Below are 18154 nucleotides of genomic sequence, written 5' to 3' on the forward strand. Positions count from 1 at the left end.
TCTGTCTACATGTCCAGAAAGAGCATAGCTGTCTGGTATTTGCCAGAAGGTTGAAAACATCTGATAGAATACACAAAACTTCCTTCGAGCCGGAATTGAACCAGCGACCTAAGGATTGCTAATTTAGATCTACAGTCCTCCGCTCTACCAGCTGAGCTATCGAAGGCTTGATTTAGCCATTGTTGAAAGTCTTCAAGGTTTGGACGTGTGTGCCACGAGCAGGTGGCATAAACAATTCACTCGGCCAACTGAAAAAGGAATCCAAAGATTGTATTGGAGAATGCGGGCATCGATCCCGCTACCTCTCGCATGCTAAGCGAGCACTCTACCACTTGAGCTAATCCCCCATGCCCGACGAACGCCATTATCAGTTTCACGCCACACCATGTCACAGTTTACTTATAGTCAAATGTGCCATTGAGTGCTTTTTTTTTTTTTTTTTTTTTTTTTAAGTACAGATTCCTTTCTCCCATATTTGAAGAACATCTACGGAGTTCACAATGTGAATTATGGCCTACAAATACAGTCGGGCAATTTTCTAGCAAACCATTTCTATGTATGTAGAGAACCAGACTGGGGGAGTAAAAAAAACTTACCTAGTTTGTAGAAAAAAGTTGTAATGCAGCACAATCCCAAGCAAAAAGATTGACCTTTTATGGTTTGGTTTGAATATAGAAAATGCTGAGAGGTCGCGAATCTCCTTCTGGTCCTTTGGCACGAGTTGTACTGGGATTTAGGATTTTGACTAGTGTTTTTGATCCGAGACACGTTTGCTGTTGACAGAAAAGTTCAGTTGATATGCAATGATGAAGTTTATAAATCACAACTATTTAGCAGAGGTTGGTTTCGATCCATCGACCGCTGGGTTTCACAATGTGAATTATGGCCTACAAATACAGTCGGGCAATTTTCTAGCAAACCATTTCTATGTATGTAGAGAACCAGACTGGGGGAGTAAAAAAAACTTACCTAGTTTGTAGAAAAAAGTTGTAATGCAGCACAATCCCAAGCAAAAAGATTGACCTTTTATGGTTTGGTTTGAATATAGAAAATGCTGAGAGGTCGCGAATCTCCTTCTGGTCCTTTGGCACGAGTTGTACTGGGATTTAGGATTTTGACTAGTGTTTTTGATCCGAGACACGTTTGCTGTTGACAGAAAAGTTCAGTTGATATGCAATGATGAAGTTTATAAAACACAACTATTTAGCAGAGGTTGGTTTCGATCCATCGACCGCTGGGTTTCACAATGTGAATTATGGCCTACAAATACAGTCGAGCAATTTTCTAGTAAACCATTTCTCTGTATATAGAGAACCAAACTGGGGGAATGAAAAAAAACTTACCTAGTTTGTAGAAAAAAGTTGTAATGTAGCACAATCCCAAGCGAAAAGATTGATCTTTTATGGTTTGGTTTGAATATAGAAAATGCTGAGAGGTCGCGAATCTCCTTCTGGTCCTTTGGCACGAGTTGTACTGGGATTTAGGATTTTGACTAGTGTTTTTGATCCGAGACACGTTTGCTGTTGACAGAAAAGTTCAGTTGATATGCAATGATGAAGTTTATAAAACACAACTATTTAGAAGAGGTTGGTTTCAATCCATTGACCGCTGGGTTTCACAATGTGAATTATGGCCTACAAATACAGTCGTGCAATTTTCTAGTAAACCATTTCTCTGTATATAGAGAACCAAACTGGGGGAATGAAAAAAAACTTACCTAGTTTGTAGAAAAAAGTTGTAATGCAGCACAATTTAGCAGAGGATGGTTTCGATCCATCGACCTCTGGGTTATGGGCCCAGCACGCTTCCGCTGCGCCACTCTGCTTGTGTTAACAGATGTACAGAGTAAAATTCTAATGACTGTTTGTGTTCATGTCGATGACATGTAAATTTTCAGCCATTACATATTTGTTGGCGACTAGAGTACTCCTGGGGTTCTGCAATTGTTTCTTTGTTTTTTTTTGCTTTCTTGTGTCATATTATTGTTGAAAATCATTAGAGGAAATGGTGTCTGACCATTGTTTAAGGTTCCGGTTAAAACTGGTGGGTGCGTCCGGCTGTTAGACGAAAGTTCGGCAGGCGTTTGTGTCTCTGTGGCGCAATCGGTTAGCGCGTTCGGCTGTTAACCGAAAGGTTGGTGGTTCGAGTCCACCCAGGGACGTTGGTTCCTTTTGCTTGGGTAGCATGCTACAGTTGAAGACGTTTTCACATTGGTGCTCAGCATCTCCATAAAGTAAAAGCACTGTTGCTGCCTAAGATTTGAATTCACAAGGCAAACTGGAGAAAAAACTTTCCGGTTGTGTTTCTGTCTACATGTCCAGAAAGAGCATAGCTGTCTGGTATTTGCCAGAAGGTTGAAAACATCTGATAGAATACACAAAACTTCCTTCGAGCCGGAATTGAACCAGCGACATAAGGATTGCTAATTTAGATCTACAGTCCTCGGCTCTACCAGCTGAGCTATCGAAGGCTTGATTTAGCCATTGTTGAAAGTCTTCAAGGTTTGGACGTGTGTGCCACGAGCAGGTGGCATAAACAATTCACTCGGCCAACTGAAAAAGGAATCCAAAGATTGTATTGGAGAATGCGGGCATCGATCCCGCTACCTCTCGCATGCTAAGCGAGCGCTCTACCACTTGAGCTAATCCCCCATGCCCGACGAACGCCATTATCAGTTTCACGCCACACCATGTCACAGTTTACTTATAGTCAAATGTGCCATTGAGTGCTTTTTTTTTTTTTTTTTTTAAGTACAGATTCCTTTCTCCCATATTTGAAGAACATCTACGGAGTTCACAATGTGAATTATGGCCTACAAATACAGTCGGGCAATTTTCTAGCAAACCATTTCTATGTATGTAGAGAACCAGACTGGGGGAGTAAAAAAAACTTACCTAGTTTGTAGAAAAAAGTTGTAATGCAGCACAATCCCAAGCAAAAAGATTGACCTTTTATGGTTTGGTTTGAATATAGAAAATGCTGAGAGGTCGCGAATCTCCTTCTGGTCCTTTGGCACGAGTTGTACTGGGATTTAGGATTTTGACTAGTGTTTTTGATCCGAGACACGTTTGCTGTTGACAGAAAAGTTCAGTTGATATGCAATGATGAAGTTTATAAATCACAACTATTTAGCAGAGGTTGGTTTCGATCCATCGACCGCTGGGTTTCACAATGTGAATTATGGCCTACAAATACAGTCGGGCAATTTTCTAGCAAACCATTTCTATGTATGTAGAGAACCAGACTGGGGGAGTAAAAAAAACTTACCTAGTTTGTAGAAAAAAGTTGTAATGCAGCACAATCCCAAGCAAAAAGATTGACCTTTTATGGTTTGGTTTGAATATAGAAAATGCTGAGAGGTCGCGAATCTCCTTCTGGTCCTTTGGCACGAGTTGTACTGGGATTTAGGATTTTGACTAGTGTTTTTGATCCGAGACACGTTTGCTGTTGACAGAAAAGTTCAGTTGATATGCAATGATGAAGTTTATAAAACACAACTATTTAGCAGAGGTTGGTTTCGATCCATCGACCGCTGGGTTTCACAATGTGAATTATGGCCTACAAATACAGTCGGGCAATTTTCTAGCAAACCATTTCTATGTATGTAGAGAACCAGACTGGGGGAGTAAAAAAAACTTACCTAGTTTGTAGAAAAAAGTTGTAATGCAGCACAATCCCAAGCAAAAAGATTGACCTTTTATGGTTTGGTTTGAATATAGAAAATGCTGAGAGGTCGCGAATCTCCTTCTGGTCCTTTGGCACGAGTTGTACTGGGATTTAGGATTTTGACTAGTGTTTTTGATCCGAGACACGTTTGCTGTTGACAGAAAAGTTCAGTTGATATGCAATGATGAAGTTTATAAAACACAACTATTTAGCAGAGGTTGGTTTCGATCCATCGACCGCTGGGTTTCACAATGTGAATTATGGCCTACAAATACAGTCGAGCAATTTTCTAGTAAACCATTTCTCTGTATATAGAGAACCAAACTGGGGGAATGAAAAAAAACTTACCTAGTTTGTAGAAAAAAGTTGTAATGCAGCACAATCCCAAGCGAAAAGATTGATCTTTTATGGTTTGGTTTGAATATAGAAAATGCTGAGAGGTCGCGAATCTCCTTCTGGTCCTTTGGCACGAGTTGTACTGGGATTTAGGATTTTGACTAGTGTTTTTGATCCGAGACACGTTTGCTGTTGACAGAAAAGTTCAGTTGATATGCAATGATGAAGTTTATAAAACACAACTATTTAGAAGAGGTTGGTTTCAATCCATTGACCGCTGGGTTTCACAATGTGAATTATGGCCTACAAATACAGTCGTGCAATTTTCTAGTAAACCATTTCTCTGTATATAGAGAACCAAACTGGGGGAATGAAAAAAAACTTACCTAGTTTGTAGAAAAAAGTTGTAATGCAGCACAATTTAGCAGAGGATGGTTTCGATCCATCGACCTCTGGGTTATGGGCCCAGCACGCTTCCGCTGCGCCACTCTGCTTGTGTTAACAGATGTACAGAGTAAAATTCTAATGACTGTTTGTGTTCATGTCGATGACATGTAAATTTTCAGCCATTACATATTTGTTGGCGACTAGAGTACTCCTGGGGTTCTGCAATTGTTTCTTTGTTTTTTTTTGCTTTCTTGTGTCATATTATTGTTGAAAATCATTAGAGGAAATGGTGTCTGACCATTGTTTAAGGTTCCGGTTAAAACTGGTGGGTGCGTCCGGCTGTTAGACGAAAGTTCGGCAGGCGTTTGAGTCTCTGTGGCGCAATCGGTTAGCGCGTTCGGCTGTTAACCGAAAGGTTGGTGGTTCGAGTCCACCCAGGGACGTTGGTTCCTTTTGCTTGGGTAGCATGCTACAGTTGAAGACGTTTTCACATTGGTGCTCAGCATCTCCATAAAGTAAAAGCACTGTTGCTGCCTAAGATTTGAATTCACAAGGCAAACTGGAGAAAAAACTTTCCGGTTGTGTTTCTGTCTACATGTCCAGAAAGAGCATAGCTGTCTGGTATTTGCCAGAAGGTTGAAAACATCTGATAGAATACACAAAACTTCCTTCGAGCCGGAATTGAACCAGCGACCTAAGGATTGCTAATTTAGATCTACAGTCCTCCGCTCTACCAGCTGAGCTATCGAAGGCTTGATTTAGCCATTGTTGAAAGTCTTCAAGGTTTGGACGTGTGTGCCACGAGCAGGTGGCATAAACAATTCACTCGGCCAACTGAAAAAGGAATCCAAAGATTGTATTGGAGAATGCGGGCATCGATCCCGCTACCTCTCGCATGCTAAGCGAGCGCTCTACCACTTGAGCTAATCCCCCATGCCCGACGAACGCCATTATCAGTTTCACGCCACACCATGTCACAGTTTACTTATAGTCAAATGTGCCATTGAGTGCTTTTTTTTTTTTTTTTTTTAAGTACAGATTCCTTTCTCCCATATTTGAAGAACATCTACGGAGTTCACAATGTGAATTATGGCCTACAAATACAGTCGGGCAATTTTCTAGCAAACCATTTCTATGTATGTAGAGAACCAGACTGGGGGAGTAAAAAAAACTTACCTAGTTTGTAGAAAAAAGTTGTAATGCAGCACAATCCCAAGCAAAAAGATTGACCTTTTATGGTTTGGTTTGAATATAGAAAATGCTGAGAGGTCGCGAATCTCCTTCTGGTCCTTTGGCACGAGTTGTACTGGGATTTAGGATTTTGACTAGTGTTTTTGATCCGAGACACGTTTGCTGTTGACAGAAAAGTTCAGTTGATATGCAATGATGAAGTTTATAAATCACAACTATTTAGCAGAGGTTGGTTTCGATCCATCGACCGCTGGGTTTCACAATGTGAATTATGGCCTACAAATACAGTCGGGCAATTTTCTAGCAAACCATTTCTATGTATGTAGAGAACCAGACTGGGGGAGTAAAAAAAACTTACCTAGTTTGTAGAAAAAAGTTGTAATGCAGCACAATCCCAAGCAAAAAGATTGACCTTTTATGGTTTGGTTTGAATATAGAAAATGCTGAGAGGTCGCGAATCTCCTTCTGGTCCTTTGGCACGAGTTGTACTGGGATTTAGGATTTTGACTAGTGTTTTTGATCCGAGACACGTTTGCTGTTGACAGAAAAGTTCAGTTGATATGCAATGATGAAGTTTATAAATCACAACTATTTAGCAGAGGTTGGTTTCGATCCATCGACCGCTGGGTTTCACAATGTGAATTATGGCCTACAAATACAGTCGGGCAATTTTCTAGCAAACCATTTCTATGTATGTAGAGAACCAGACTGGGGGAGTAAAAAAAACTTACCTAGTTTGTAGAAAAAAGTTGTAATGCAGCACAATCCCAAGCAAAAAGATTGACCTTTTATGGTTTGGTTTGAATATAGAAAATGCTGAGAGGTCGCGAATCTCCTTCTGGTCCTTTGGCACGAGTTGTACTGGGATTTAGGATTTTGACTAGTGTTTTTGATCCGAGACACGTTTGCTGTTGACAGAAAAGTTCAGTTGATATGCAATGATGAAGTTTATAAAACACAACTATTTAGCAGAGGTTGGTTTCGATCCATCGACCGCTGGGTTTCACAATGTGAATTATGGCCTACAAATACAGTCGAGCAATTTTCTAGTAAACCATTTCTCTGTATATAGAGAACCAAACTGGGGGAATGAAAAAAAACTTACCTAGTTTGTAGAAAAAAGTTGTAATGCAGCACAATCCCAAGCGAAAAGATTGATCTTTTATGGTTTGGTTTGAATATAGAAAATGCTGAGAGGTCGCGAATCTCCTTCTGGTCCTTTGGCACGAGTTGTACTGGGATTTAGGATTTTGACTAGTGTTTTTGATCCGAGACACGTTTGCTGTTGACAGAAAAGTTCAGTTGATATGCAATGATGAAGTTTATAAAACACAACTATTTAGAAGAGGTTGGTTTCAATCCATTGACCGCTGGGTTTCACAATGTGAATTATGGCCTACAAATACAGTCGTGCAATTTTCTAGTAAACCATTTCTCTGTATATAGAGAACCAAACTGGGGGAATGAAAAAAAACTTACCTAGTTTGTAGAAAAAAGTTGTAATGCAGCACAATTTAGCAGAGGATGGTTTTGATCCATCGACCTCTGGGTTATGGGCCCAGCACTCTTCCGCTGCGCCACTCTGCTTGTGTTAACAGATGTACAGAGTAAAATTCTAATGACTGTTTGTGTTCATGTCGATGACATGTAAATTTTCAGCCATTACATATTTGTTGGCGACTAGAGTACTCCTGGGGTTCTGCAATTGTTTCTTTGTTTTTTTTTGCTTTCTTGTGTCATATTATTGTTGAAAATCATTAGAGGAAATGGTGTCTGACCATTGTTTAAGGTTCCGGTTAAAACTGGTGGGTGCGTCCGGCTGTTAGACGAAAGTTCGGCAGGCGTTTGTGTCTCTGTGGCGCAATCGGTTAGCGCGTTCGGCTGTTAACCGAAAGGTTGGTGGTTTGAGTCCACCCAGGGACGTTGGTTCCTTTTGCTTGGGTAGCATGCTACAGTTGAAGACGTTTTCACATTGGTGCTCAGCATCTCCATAAAGTAAAAGCACTGTTGCTGCCTAAGATTTGAATTCACAAGGCAAACTGGAGAAAAAACTTTCCGGTTGTGTTTCTGTCTACATGTCCAGAAAGAGCATAGCTGTCTGGTATTTGCCAGAAGGTTGAAAACATCTGATAGAATACACAAAACTTCCTTCGAGCCGGAATTGAACCAGCGACCTAAGGATTGCTAATTTAGATCTACAGTCCTCCGCTCTACCAGCTGAGCTATCGAAGGCTTGATTTAGCCATTGTTGAAAGTCTTCAAGGTTTGGACGTGTGTGCCACGAGCAGGTGGCATAAACAATTCACTCGGCCAACTGAAAAAGGAATCCAAAGATTGTATTGGAGAATGCGGGCATCGATCCCGCTACCTCTCGCATGCTAAGCGAGCGCTCTACCACTTGAGCTAATCCCCCATGCCCGACGAACGCCATTATCAGTTTCACGCCACACCATGTCACAGTTTACTTATAGTCAAATGTGCCATTGAGTGCTTTTTTTTTTTTTTTTTTTAAGTACAGATTCCTTTCTCCCATATTTGAAGAACATCTACGGAGTTCACAATGTGAATTATGGCCTACAAATACAGTCGGGCAATTTTCTAGCAAACCATTTCTATGTATGTAGAGAACCAGACTGGGGGAGTAAAAAAAACTTACCTAGTTTGTAGAAAAAAGTTGTAATGCAGCACAATCCCAAGCAAAAAGATTGACCTTTTATGGTTTGGTTTGAATATAGAAAATGCTGAGAGGTCGCGAATCTCCTTCTGGTCCTTTGGCACGAGTTGTACTGGGATTTAGGATTTTGACTAGTGTTTTTGATCCGAGACACGTTTGCTGTTGACAGAAAAGTTCAGTTGATATGCAATGATGAAGTTTATAAATCACAACTATTTAGCAGAGGTTGGTTTCGATCCATCGACCGCTGGGTTTCACAATGTGAATTATGGCCTACAAATACAGTCGGGCAATTTTCTAGCAAACCATTTCTATGTATGTAGAGAACCAGACTGGGGGAGTAAAAAAAACTTACCTAGTTTGTAGAAAAAAGTTGTAATGCAGCACAATCCCAAGCAAAAAGATTGACCTTTTATGGTTTGGTTTGAATATAGAAAATGCTGAGAGGTCGCGAATCTCCTTCTGGTCCTTTGGCACGAGTTGTACTGGGATTTAGGATTTTGACTAGTGTTTTTGATCCGAGACACGTTTGCTGTTGACAGAAAAGTTCAGTTGATATGCAATGATGAAGTTTATAAATCACAACTATTTAGCAGAGGTTGGTTTCGATCCATCGACCGCTGGGTTTCACAATGTGAATTATGGCCTACAAATACAGTCGGGCAATTTTCTAGCAAACCATTTCTATGTATGTAGAGAACCAGACTGGGGGAGTAAAAAAAACTTACCTAGTTTGTAGAAAAAAGTTGTAATGCAGCACAATCCCAAGCAAAAAGATTGACCTTTTATGGTTTGGTTTGAATATAGAAAATGCTGAGAGGTCGCGAATCTCCTTCTGGTCCTTTGGCACGAGTTGTACTGGGATTTAGGATTTTGACTAGTGTTTTTGATCCGAGACACGTTTGCTGTTGACAGAAAAGTTCAGTTGATATGCAATGATGAAGTTTATAAATCACAACTATTTAGCAGAGGTTGGTTTCGATCCATCGACCGCTGGGTTTCACAATGTGAATTATGGCCTACAAATACAGTCGGGCAATTTTCTAGCAAACCATTTCTATGTATGTAGAGAACCAGACTGGGGGAGTAAAAAAAACTTACCTAGTTTGTAGAAAAAAGTTGTAATGCAGCACAATCCCAAGCAAAAAGATTGACCTTTTATGGTTTGGTTTGAATATAGAAAATGCTGAGAGGTCGCGAATCTCCTTCTGGTCCTTTGGCACGAGTTGTACTGGGATTTAGGATTTTGACTAGTGTTTTTGATCCGAGACACGTTTGCTGTTGACAGAAAAGTTCAGTTGATATGCAATGATGAAGTTTATAAATCACAACTATTTAGCAGAGGTTGGTTTCGATCCATCGACCGCTGGGTTTCACAATGTGAATTATGGCCTACAAATACAGTCGGGCAATTTTCTAGCAAACCATTTCTATGTATGTAGAGAACCAGACTGGGGGAGTAAAAAAAACTTACCTAGTTTGTAGAAAAAAGTTGTAATGCAGCACAATCCCAAGCAAAAAGATTGACCTTTTATGGTTTGGTTTGAATATAGAAAATGCTGAGAGGTCGCGAATCTCCTTCTGGTCCTTTGGCACGAGTTGTACTGGGATTTAGGATTTTGACTAGTGTTTTTGATCCGAGACACGTTTGCTGTTGACAGAAAAGTTCAGTTGATATGCAATGATGAAGTTTATAAAACACAACTATTTAGCAGAGGTTGGTTTCGATCCATCGACCGCTGGGTTTCACAATGTGAATTATGGCCTACAAATACAGTCGAGCAATTTTCTAGTAAACCATTTCTCTGTATATAGAGAACCAAACTGGGGGAATGAAAAAAAACTTACCTAGTTTGTAGAAAAAAGTTGTAATGCAGCACAATCCCAAGCGAAAAGATTGATCTTTTATGGTTTGGTTTGAATATAGAAAATGCTGAGAGGTCGCGAATCTCCTTCTGGTCCTTTGGCACGAGTTGTACTGGGATTTAGGATTTTGACTAGTGTTTTTGATCCGAGACACGTTTGCTGTTGACAGAAAAGTTCAGTTGATATGCAATGATGAAGTTTATAAAACACAACTATTTAGAAGAGGTTGGTTTCAATCCATTGACCGCTGGGTTTCACAATGTGAATTATGGCCTACAAATACAGTCGTGCAATTTTCTAGTAAACCATTTCTCTGTATATAGAGAACCAAACTGGGGGAATGAAAAAAAACTTACCTAGTTTGTAGAAAAAAGTTGTAATGCAGCACAATTTAGCAGAGGATGGTTTTGATCCATCGACCTCTGGGTTATGGGCCCAGCACGCTTCCGCTGCGCCACTCTGCTTGTGTTAACAGATGTACAGAGTAAAATTCTAATGACTGTTTGTGTTCATGTCGATGACATGTAAATTTTCAGCCATTACATATTTGTTGGCGACTAGAGTACTCCTGGGGTTCTGCAATTGTTTCTTTGTTTTTTTTTGCTTTCTTGTGTCATATTATTGTTGAAAATCATTAGAGGAAATGGTGTCTGACCATTGTTTAAGGTTCCGGTTAAAACTGGTGGGTGCGTCCGGCTGTTAGACGAAAGTTCGGCAGGCGTTTGTGTCTCTGTGGCGCAATCGGTTAGCGCGTTCGGCTGTTAACCGAAAGGTTGGTGGTTCGAGTCCACCCAGGGACGTTGGTTCCTTTTGCTTGGGTAGCATGCTACAGTTGAAGACGTTTTCACATTGGTGCTCAGCATCTCCATAAAGTAAAAGCACTGTTGCTGCCTAAGATTTGAATTCACAAGGCAAACTGGAGAAAAAACTTTCCGGTTGTGTTTCTGTCTACATGTCCAGAAAGAGCATAGCTGTCTGGTATTTGCCAGAAGGTTGAAAACATCTGATAGAATACACAAAACTTCCTTCGAGCCGGAATTGAACCAGCGACCTAAGGATTGCTAATTTAGATCTACAGTCCTCCGCTCTACCAGCTGAGCTATCGAAGGCTTGATTTAGCCATTGTTGAAAGTCTTCAAGGTTTGGACGTGTGTGCCACGAGCAGGTGGCATAAACAATTCACTCGGCCAACTGAAAAAGGAATCCAAAGATTGTATTGGAGAATGCGGGCATCGATCCCGCTACCTCTCGCATGCTAAGCGAGCGCTCTACCACTTGAGCTAATCCCCGATGCCCGACGAACGCCATTATCAGTTTCACGCCACACCATGTCACAGTTTACTTATAGTCAAATGTGCCATTGAGTGCTTTTTTTTTTTTTTTTTTTAAGTACAGATTCCTTTCTCCCATATTTGAAGAACATCTACGGAGTTCACAATGTGAATTATGGCCTACAAATACAGTCGGGCAATTTTCTAGCAAACCATTTCTATGTATGTAGAGAACCAGACTGGGGGAGTAAAAAAAACTTACCTAGTTTGTAGAAAAAAGTTGTAATGCAGCACAATCCCAAGCAAAAAGATTGACCTTTTATGGTTTGGTTTGAATATAGAAAATGCTGAGAGGTCGCGAATCTCCTTCTGGTCCTTTGGCACGAGTTGTACTGGGATTTAGGATTTTGACTAGTGTTTTTGATCCGAGACACGTTTGCTGTTGACAGAAAAGTTCAGTTGATATGCAATGATGAAGTTTATAAATCACAACTATTTAGCAGAGGTTGGTTTCGATCCATCGACCGCTGGGTTTCACAATGTGAATTATGGCCTACAAATACAGTCGGGCAATTTTCTAGCAAACCATTTCTATGTATGTAGAGAACCAGACTGGGGGAGTAAAAAAAACTTACCTAGTTTGTAGAAAAAAGTTGTAATGCAGCACAATCCCAAGCAAAAAGATTGACCTTTTATGGTTTGGTTTGAATATAGAAAATGCTGAGAGGTCGCGAATCTCCTTCTGGTCCTTTGGCACGAGTTGTACTGGGATTTAGGATTTTGACTAGTGTTTTTGATCCGAGACACGTTTGCTGTTGACAGAAAAGTTCAGTTGATATGCAATGATGAAGTTTATAAATCACAACTATTTAGCAGAGGTTGGTTTCGATCCATCGACCGCTGGGTTTCACAATGTGAATTATGGCCTACAAATACAGTCGGGCAATTTTCTAGCAAACCATTTCTATGTATGTAGAGAACCAGACTGGGGGAGTAAAAAAAACTTACCTAGTTTGTAGAAAAAAGTTGTAATGCAGCACAATCCCAAGCAAAAAGATTGACCTTTTATGGTTTGGTTTGAATATAGAAAATGCTGAGAGGTCGCGAATCTCCTTCTGGTCCTTTGGCACGAGTTGTACTGGGATTTAGGATTTTGACTAGTGTTTTTGATCCGAGACACGTTTGCTGTTGACAGAAAAGTTCAGTTGATATGCAATGATGAAGTTTATAAAACACAACTATTTAGCAGAGGTTGGTTTCGATCCATCGACCGCTGGGTTTCACAATGTGAATTATGGCCTACAAATACAGTCGAGCAATTTTCTAGTAAACCATTTCTCTGTATATAGAGAACCAAACTGGGGGAATGAAAAAAAACTTACCTAGTTTGTAGAAAAAAGTTGTAATGCAGCACAATCCCAAGCGAAAAGATTGATCTTTTATGGTTTGGTTTGAATATAGAAAATGCTGAGAGGTCGCGAATCTCCTTCTGGTCCTTTGGCACGAGTTGTACTGGGATTTAGGATTTTGACTAGTGTTTTTGATCCGAGACACGTTTGCTGTTGACAGAAAAGTTCAGTTGATATGCAATGATGAAGTTTATAAAACACAACTATTTAGAAGAGGTTGGTTTCAATCCATTGACCGCTGGGTTTCACAATGTGAATTATGGCCTACAAATACAGTCGTGCAATTTTCTAGTAAACCATTTCTCTGTATATAGAGAACCAAACTGGGGGAATGAAAAAAAACTTACCTAGTTTGTAGAAAAAAGTTGTAATGCAGCACAATTTAGCAGAGGATGGTTTCGATCCATCGACCTCTGGGTTATGGGCCCAGCACGCTTCCGCTGCGCCACTCTGCTTGTGTTAACAGATTTACAGAGTAAAATTCTAATGACTGTTTGTGTTCATGTCGATGACATGTAAATTTTCAGCCATTACATATTTGTTGGCGACTAGAGTACTCCTGGGGTTCTGCAATTGTTTCTTTGTTTTTTTTTGCTTTCTTGTGTCATATTATTGTTGAAAATCATTAGAGGAAATGGTGTCTGACCATTGTTTAAGGTTCCGGTTAAAACTGGTGGGTGCGTCCGGCTGTTAGACGAAAGTTCGGCAGGCGTTTGTGTCTCTGTGGTGCAATCGGTTAGCGCGTTCGGCTGTTAACCGAAAGGTTGGTGGTTCGAGTCCACCCAGGGACGTTGGTTCCTTTTGCTTGGGTAGCATGCTACAGTTGAAGACGTTTTCACATTGGTGCTCAGCATCTCCATAAAGTAAAAGCACTGTTGCTGCCTAAGATTTGAATTCACAAGGCAAACTGGAGAAAAAACTTTCCGGTTGTGTTTCTGTCTACATGTCCAGAAAGAGCATAGCTGTCTGGTATTTGCCAGAAGGTTGAAAACATCTGATAGAATACACAAAACTTCCTTCGAGCCGGAATTGAACCAGCGACCTAAGGATTGCTAATTTAGATCTACAGTCCTCCGCTCTACCAGCTGAGCTATCGAAGGCTTGATTTAGCCATTGTTGAAAGTCTTCAAGGTTTGGACGTGTGTGCCACGAGCAGGTGGCATAAACAATTCACTCGGCCAACTGAAAAAGGAATCCAAAGATTGTATTGGAGAATGCGGGCATCGATCCCGCTACCTCTCGCATGCTAAGCGAGCGCTCTACCACTTGAGCTAATCCCCCATGCCCGACGAACGCCATTATCAGTTTCACGCCACACCATGTCACAGTTTACTTATAGTCAAATGTGCCATTGAGTGCTTTTTTTTTTTTTTTTTTTAAGTACAGATTCCTTTCTCCCATATTTGAAGAACATCTACGGAGTTCACAATGTGAATTATGGCCTACAAATACAGTCGGGCAATTTTCTAGCAAACCATTTCTATGTATGTAGAGAACCAGACTGGGGGAGTAAAAAAAACTTACCTAGTTTGTAGAAAAAAGTTGTAATGCAGCACAATCCCAAGCAAAAAGATTGACCTTTTATGGTTTGGTTTGAATATAGAAAATGCTGAGAGGTCGCGAATCTCCTTCTGGTCCTTTGGCACGAGTTGTACTGGGATTTAGGATTTTGACTAGTGTTTTTGATCCGAGACACGTTTGCTGTTGACAGAAAAGTTCAGTTGATATGCAATGATGAAGTTTATAAATCACAACTATTTAGCAGAGGTTGGTTTCGATCCATCGACCGCTGGGTTTCACAATGTGAATTATGGCCTACAAATACAGTCGGGCAATTTTCTAGCAAACCATTTCTATGTATGTAGAGAACCAGACTGGGGGAGTAAAAAAAACTTACCTAGTTTGTAGAAAAAAGTTGTAATGCAGCACAATCCCAAGCAAAAAGATTGACCTTTTATGGTTTGGTTTGAATATAGAAAATGCTGAGAGGTCGCGAATCTCCTTCTGGTCCTTTGGCACGAGTTGTACTGGGATTTAGGATTTTGACTAGTGTTTTTGATCCGAGACACGTTTGCTGTTGACAGAAAAGTTCAGTTGATATGCAATGATGAAGTTTATAAATCACAACTATTTAGCAGAGGTTGGTTTCGATCCATCGACCGCTGGGTTTCACAATGTGAATTATGGCCTACAAATACAGTCGGGCAATTTTCTAGCAAACCATTTCTATGTATGTAGAGAACCAGACTGGGGGAGTAAAAAAAACTTACCTAGTTTGTAGAAAAAAGTTGTAATGCAGCACAATCCCAAGCAAAAAGATTGACCTTTTATGGTTTGGTTTGAATATAGAAAATGCTGAGAGGTCGCGAATCTCCTTCTGGTCCTTTGGCACGAGTTGTACTGGGATTTAGGATTTTGACTAGTGTTTTTGATCCGAGACACGTTTGCTGTTGACAGAAAAGTTCAGTTGATATGCAATGATGAAGTTTATAAAACACAACTATTTAGCAGAGGTTGGTTTCGATCCATCGACCGCTGGGTTTCACAATGTGAATTATGGCCTACAAATACAGTCGAGCAATTTTCTAGTAAACCATTTCTCTGTATATAGAGAACCAAACTGGGGGAATGAAAAAAAACTTACCTAGTTTGTAGAAAAAAGTTGTAATGCAGCACAATCCCAAGCGAAAAGATTGATCTTTTATGGTTTGGTTTGAATATAGAAAATGCTGAGAGGTCGCGAATCTCCTTCTGGTCCTTTGGCACGAGTTGTACTGGGATTTAGGATTTTGACTAGTGTTTTTGATCCGAGACACGTTTGCTGTTGACAGAAAAGTTCAGTTGATATGCAATGATGAAGTTTATAAAACACAACTATTTAGAAGAGGTTGGTTTCAATCCATTGACCGCTGGGTTTCACAATGTGAATTATGGCCTACAAATACAGTCGTGCAATTTTCTAGTAAACCATTTCTCTGTATATAGAGAACCAAACTGGGGGAATGAAAAAAAACTTACCTAGTTTGTAGAAAAAAGTTGTAATGCAGCACAATTTAGCAGAGGATGGTTTTGATCCATCGACCTCTGGGTTATGGGCCCAGCACGCTTCCGCTGCGCCACTCTGCTTGTGTTAACAGATGTACAGAGTAAAATTCTAATGACTGTTTGTGTTCATGTCGATGACATGTAAATTTTCAGCCATTACATATTTGTTGGCGACTAGAGTACTCCTGGGGTTCTGCAATTGTTTCTTTGTTTTTTTTTGCTTTCTTGTGTCATATTATTGTTGAAAATCATTAGAGGAAATGGTGTCTGACCATTGTTTAAGGTTCCGGTTAAAACTGGTGGGTGCGTCCGGCTGTTAGACGAAAGTTCGGCAGGCGTTTGTGTCTCTGTGGCGCAATCGGTTAGCGCGTTCGGCTGTTAACCGAAAGGTTGGTGGTTCGAGTCCACCCAGGGACGTTGGTTCCTTTTGCTTGGGTAGCATGCTACAGTTGAAGACGTTTTCACATTGGTGCTCAGCATCTCCATAAAGTAAAAGCACTGTTGCTGCCTAAGATTTGAATTCACAAGGCAAACTGGAGAAAAAACTTTCCGGTTGTGTTTCTGTCTACATGTCCAGAAAGAGCATAGCTGTCTGGTATTTGCCAGAAGGTTGAAAACATCTGATAGAATACACAAAACTTCCTTCGAGCCGGAATTGAACCAGCGACCTAAGGATTGCTAATTTAGATCTACAGTCCTCCGCTCTACCAGCTGAGCTATCGAAGGCTTGATTTAGCCATTGTTGAAAGTCTTCAAGGTTTGGACGTGTGTGCCACGAGCAGGTGGCATAAACAATTCACTCGGCCAACTGAAAAAGGAATCCAAAGATTGTATTGGAGAATGCGGGCATCGATCCCGCTACCTCTCGCATGCTAAGCGAGCGCTCTACCACTTGAGCTAATCCCCGATGCCCGACGAACGCCATTATCAGTTTCACGCCACACCATGTCACAGTTTACTTATAGTCAAATGTGCCATTGAGTGCTTTTTTTTTTTTTTTTTTTAAGTACAGATTCCTTTCTCCCATATTTGAAGAACATCTACGGAGTTCACAATGTGAATTATGGCCTACAAATACAGTCGGGCAATTTTCTAGCAAACCATTTCTATGTATGTAGAGAACCAGACTGGGGGAGTAAAAAAAACTTACCTAGTTTGTAGAAAAAAGTTGTAATGCAGCACAATCCCAAGCAAAAAGATTGACCTTTTATGGTTTGGTTTGAATATAGAAAATGCTGAGAGGTCGCGAATCTCCTTCTGGTCCTTTGGCACGAGTTGTACTGGGATTTAGGATTTTGACTAGTGTTTTTGATCCGAGACACGTTTGCTGTTGACAGAAAAGTTCAGTTGATATGCAATGATGAAGTTTATAAATCACAACTATTTAGCAGAGGTTGGTTTCGATCCATCGACCGCTGGGTTTCACAATGTGAATTATGGCCTACAAATACAGTCGGGCAATTTTCTAGCAAACCATTTCTATGTATGTAGAGAACCAGACTGGGGGAGTAAAAAAAACTTACCTAGTTTGTAGAAAAAAGTTGTAATGCAGCACAATCCCAAGCAAAAAGATTGACCTTTTATGGTTTGGTTTGAATATAGAAAATGCTGAGAGGTCGCGAATCTCCTTCTGGTCCTTTGGCACGAGTTGTACTGGGATTTAGGATTTTGACTAGTGTTTTTGATCCGAGACACGTTTGCTGTTGACAGAAAAGTTCAGTTGATATGCAATGATGAAGTTTATAAATCACAACTATTTAGCAGAGGTTGGTTTCGATCCATCGACCGCTGGGTTTCACAATGTGAATTATGGCCTACAAATACAGTCGGGCAATTTTCTAGCAAACCATTTCTATGTATGTAGAGAACCAGACTGGGGGAGTAAAAAAAACTTACCTAGTTTGTAGAAAAAAGTTGTAATGCAGCACAATCCCAAGCAAAAAGATTGACCTTTTATGGTTTGGTTTGAATATAGAAAATGCTGAGAGGTCGCGAATCTCCTTCTGGTCCTTTGGCACGAGTTGTACTGGGATTTAGGATTTTGACTAGTGTTTTTGATCCGAGACACGTTTGCTGTTGACAGAAAAGTTCAGTTGATATGCAATGATGAAGTTTATAAAACACAACTATTTAGCAGAGGTTGGTTTCGATCCATCGACCGCTGGGTTTCACAATGTGAATTATGGCCTACAAATACAGTCGAGCAATTTTCTAGTAAACCATTTCTCTGTATATAGAGAACCAAACTGGGGGAATGAAAAAAAACTTACCTAGTTTGTAGAAAAAAGTTGTAATGCAGCACAATCCCA

The 18154-nt window shown here is 40.4% G+C and overlaps 14 non-coding genes across 14 annotated transcripts; 4 read left to right on the top strand and 10 right to left on the bottom strand.

Annotated features, from left to right (window-relative positions):
- Positions 1-80: 80 nt before the first annotated feature.
- TRNAY-GUA (transfer RNA tyrosine (anticodon GUA)) lies at positions 81-166 on the bottom strand. The gene is given in 2 exon segments: positions 81-116; positions 130-166. It is a non-coding gene; the product is annotated as a tRNA-Tyr (tRNA).
- Positions 167-2087: 1921 nt separating this feature from the next.
- TRNAN-GUU (transfer RNA asparagine (anticodon GUU)) lies at positions 2088-2161 on the top strand. The gene has a single exon. It is a non-coding gene; the product is annotated as a tRNA-Asn (tRNA).
- Positions 2162-2578: 417 nt separating this feature from the next.
- Positions 2579-2651, bottom strand: TRNAA-AGC (transfer RNA alanine (anticodon AGC)). The gene has a single exon. It is a non-coding gene; the product is annotated as a tRNA-Ala (tRNA).
- A 2107-nt stretch (positions 2652-4758) lies between these two features.
- Positions 4759-4832, top strand: TRNAN-GUU (transfer RNA asparagine (anticodon GUU)). Its single transcript has one exon. It is a non-coding gene; the product is annotated as a tRNA-Asn (tRNA).
- A 223-nt stretch (positions 4833-5055) lies between these two features.
- TRNAY-GUA (transfer RNA tyrosine (anticodon GUA)) lies at positions 5056-5141 on the bottom strand. Its single transcript is given in 2 exon segments — positions 5056-5091; positions 5105-5141. It is a non-coding gene; the product is annotated as a tRNA-Tyr (tRNA).
- A 108-nt stretch (positions 5142-5249) lies between these two features.
- On the bottom strand, positions 5250-5322 carry TRNAA-AGC (transfer RNA alanine (anticodon AGC)). The gene has a single exon. It is a non-coding gene; the product is annotated as a tRNA-Ala (tRNA).
- Positions 5323-7726: 2404 nt separating this feature from the next.
- Positions 7727-7812, bottom strand: TRNAY-GUA (transfer RNA tyrosine (anticodon GUA)). Its single transcript is given in 2 exon segments — positions 7727-7762; positions 7776-7812. It is a non-coding gene; the product is annotated as a tRNA-Tyr (tRNA).
- Positions 7813-7920: 108 nt separating this feature from the next.
- TRNAA-AGC (transfer RNA alanine (anticodon AGC)) lies at positions 7921-7993 on the bottom strand. The gene has a single exon. It is a non-coding gene; the product is annotated as a tRNA-Ala (tRNA).
- Positions 7994-10846: 2853 nt separating this feature from the next.
- TRNAN-GUU (transfer RNA asparagine (anticodon GUU)) lies at positions 10847-10920 on the top strand. The gene has a single exon. It is a non-coding gene; the product is annotated as a tRNA-Asn (tRNA).
- A 223-nt stretch (positions 10921-11143) lies between these two features.
- Positions 11144-11229, bottom strand: TRNAY-GUA (transfer RNA tyrosine (anticodon GUA)). Its single transcript is given in 2 exon segments — positions 11144-11179; positions 11193-11229. It is a non-coding gene; the product is annotated as a tRNA-Tyr (tRNA).
- Positions 11230-13814: 2585 nt separating this feature from the next.
- TRNAY-GUA (transfer RNA tyrosine (anticodon GUA)) lies at positions 13815-13900 on the bottom strand. Its single transcript is given in 2 exon segments — positions 13815-13850; positions 13864-13900. It is a non-coding gene; the product is annotated as a tRNA-Tyr (tRNA).
- Positions 13901-14008: 108 nt separating this feature from the next.
- Positions 14009-14081, bottom strand: TRNAA-AGC (transfer RNA alanine (anticodon AGC)). The gene has a single exon. It is a non-coding gene; the product is annotated as a tRNA-Ala (tRNA).
- Positions 14082-16188: 2107 nt separating this feature from the next.
- TRNAN-GUU (transfer RNA asparagine (anticodon GUU)) lies at positions 16189-16262 on the top strand. Its single transcript has one exon. It is a non-coding gene; the product is annotated as a tRNA-Asn (tRNA).
- Positions 16263-16485: 223 nt separating this feature from the next.
- On the bottom strand, positions 16486-16571 carry TRNAY-GUA (transfer RNA tyrosine (anticodon GUA)). The gene is given in 2 exon segments: positions 16486-16521; positions 16535-16571. It is a non-coding gene; the product is annotated as a tRNA-Tyr (tRNA).
- Positions 16572-18154: the final 1583 nt, after the last annotated feature.

The sequence above is a fragment of the Dendrobates tinctorius genome, unplaced genomic scaffold, assembly GCF_039654945.1.
Source record: "Dendrobates tinctorius isolate UK_male_01 unplaced genomic scaffold, ASM3965494v1 ptg000251l, whole genome shotgun sequence".
NCBI classification, from domain to species: domain Eukaryota; kingdom Metazoa; phylum Chordata; class Amphibia; order Anura; family Dendrobatidae; genus Dendrobates; species Dendrobates tinctorius.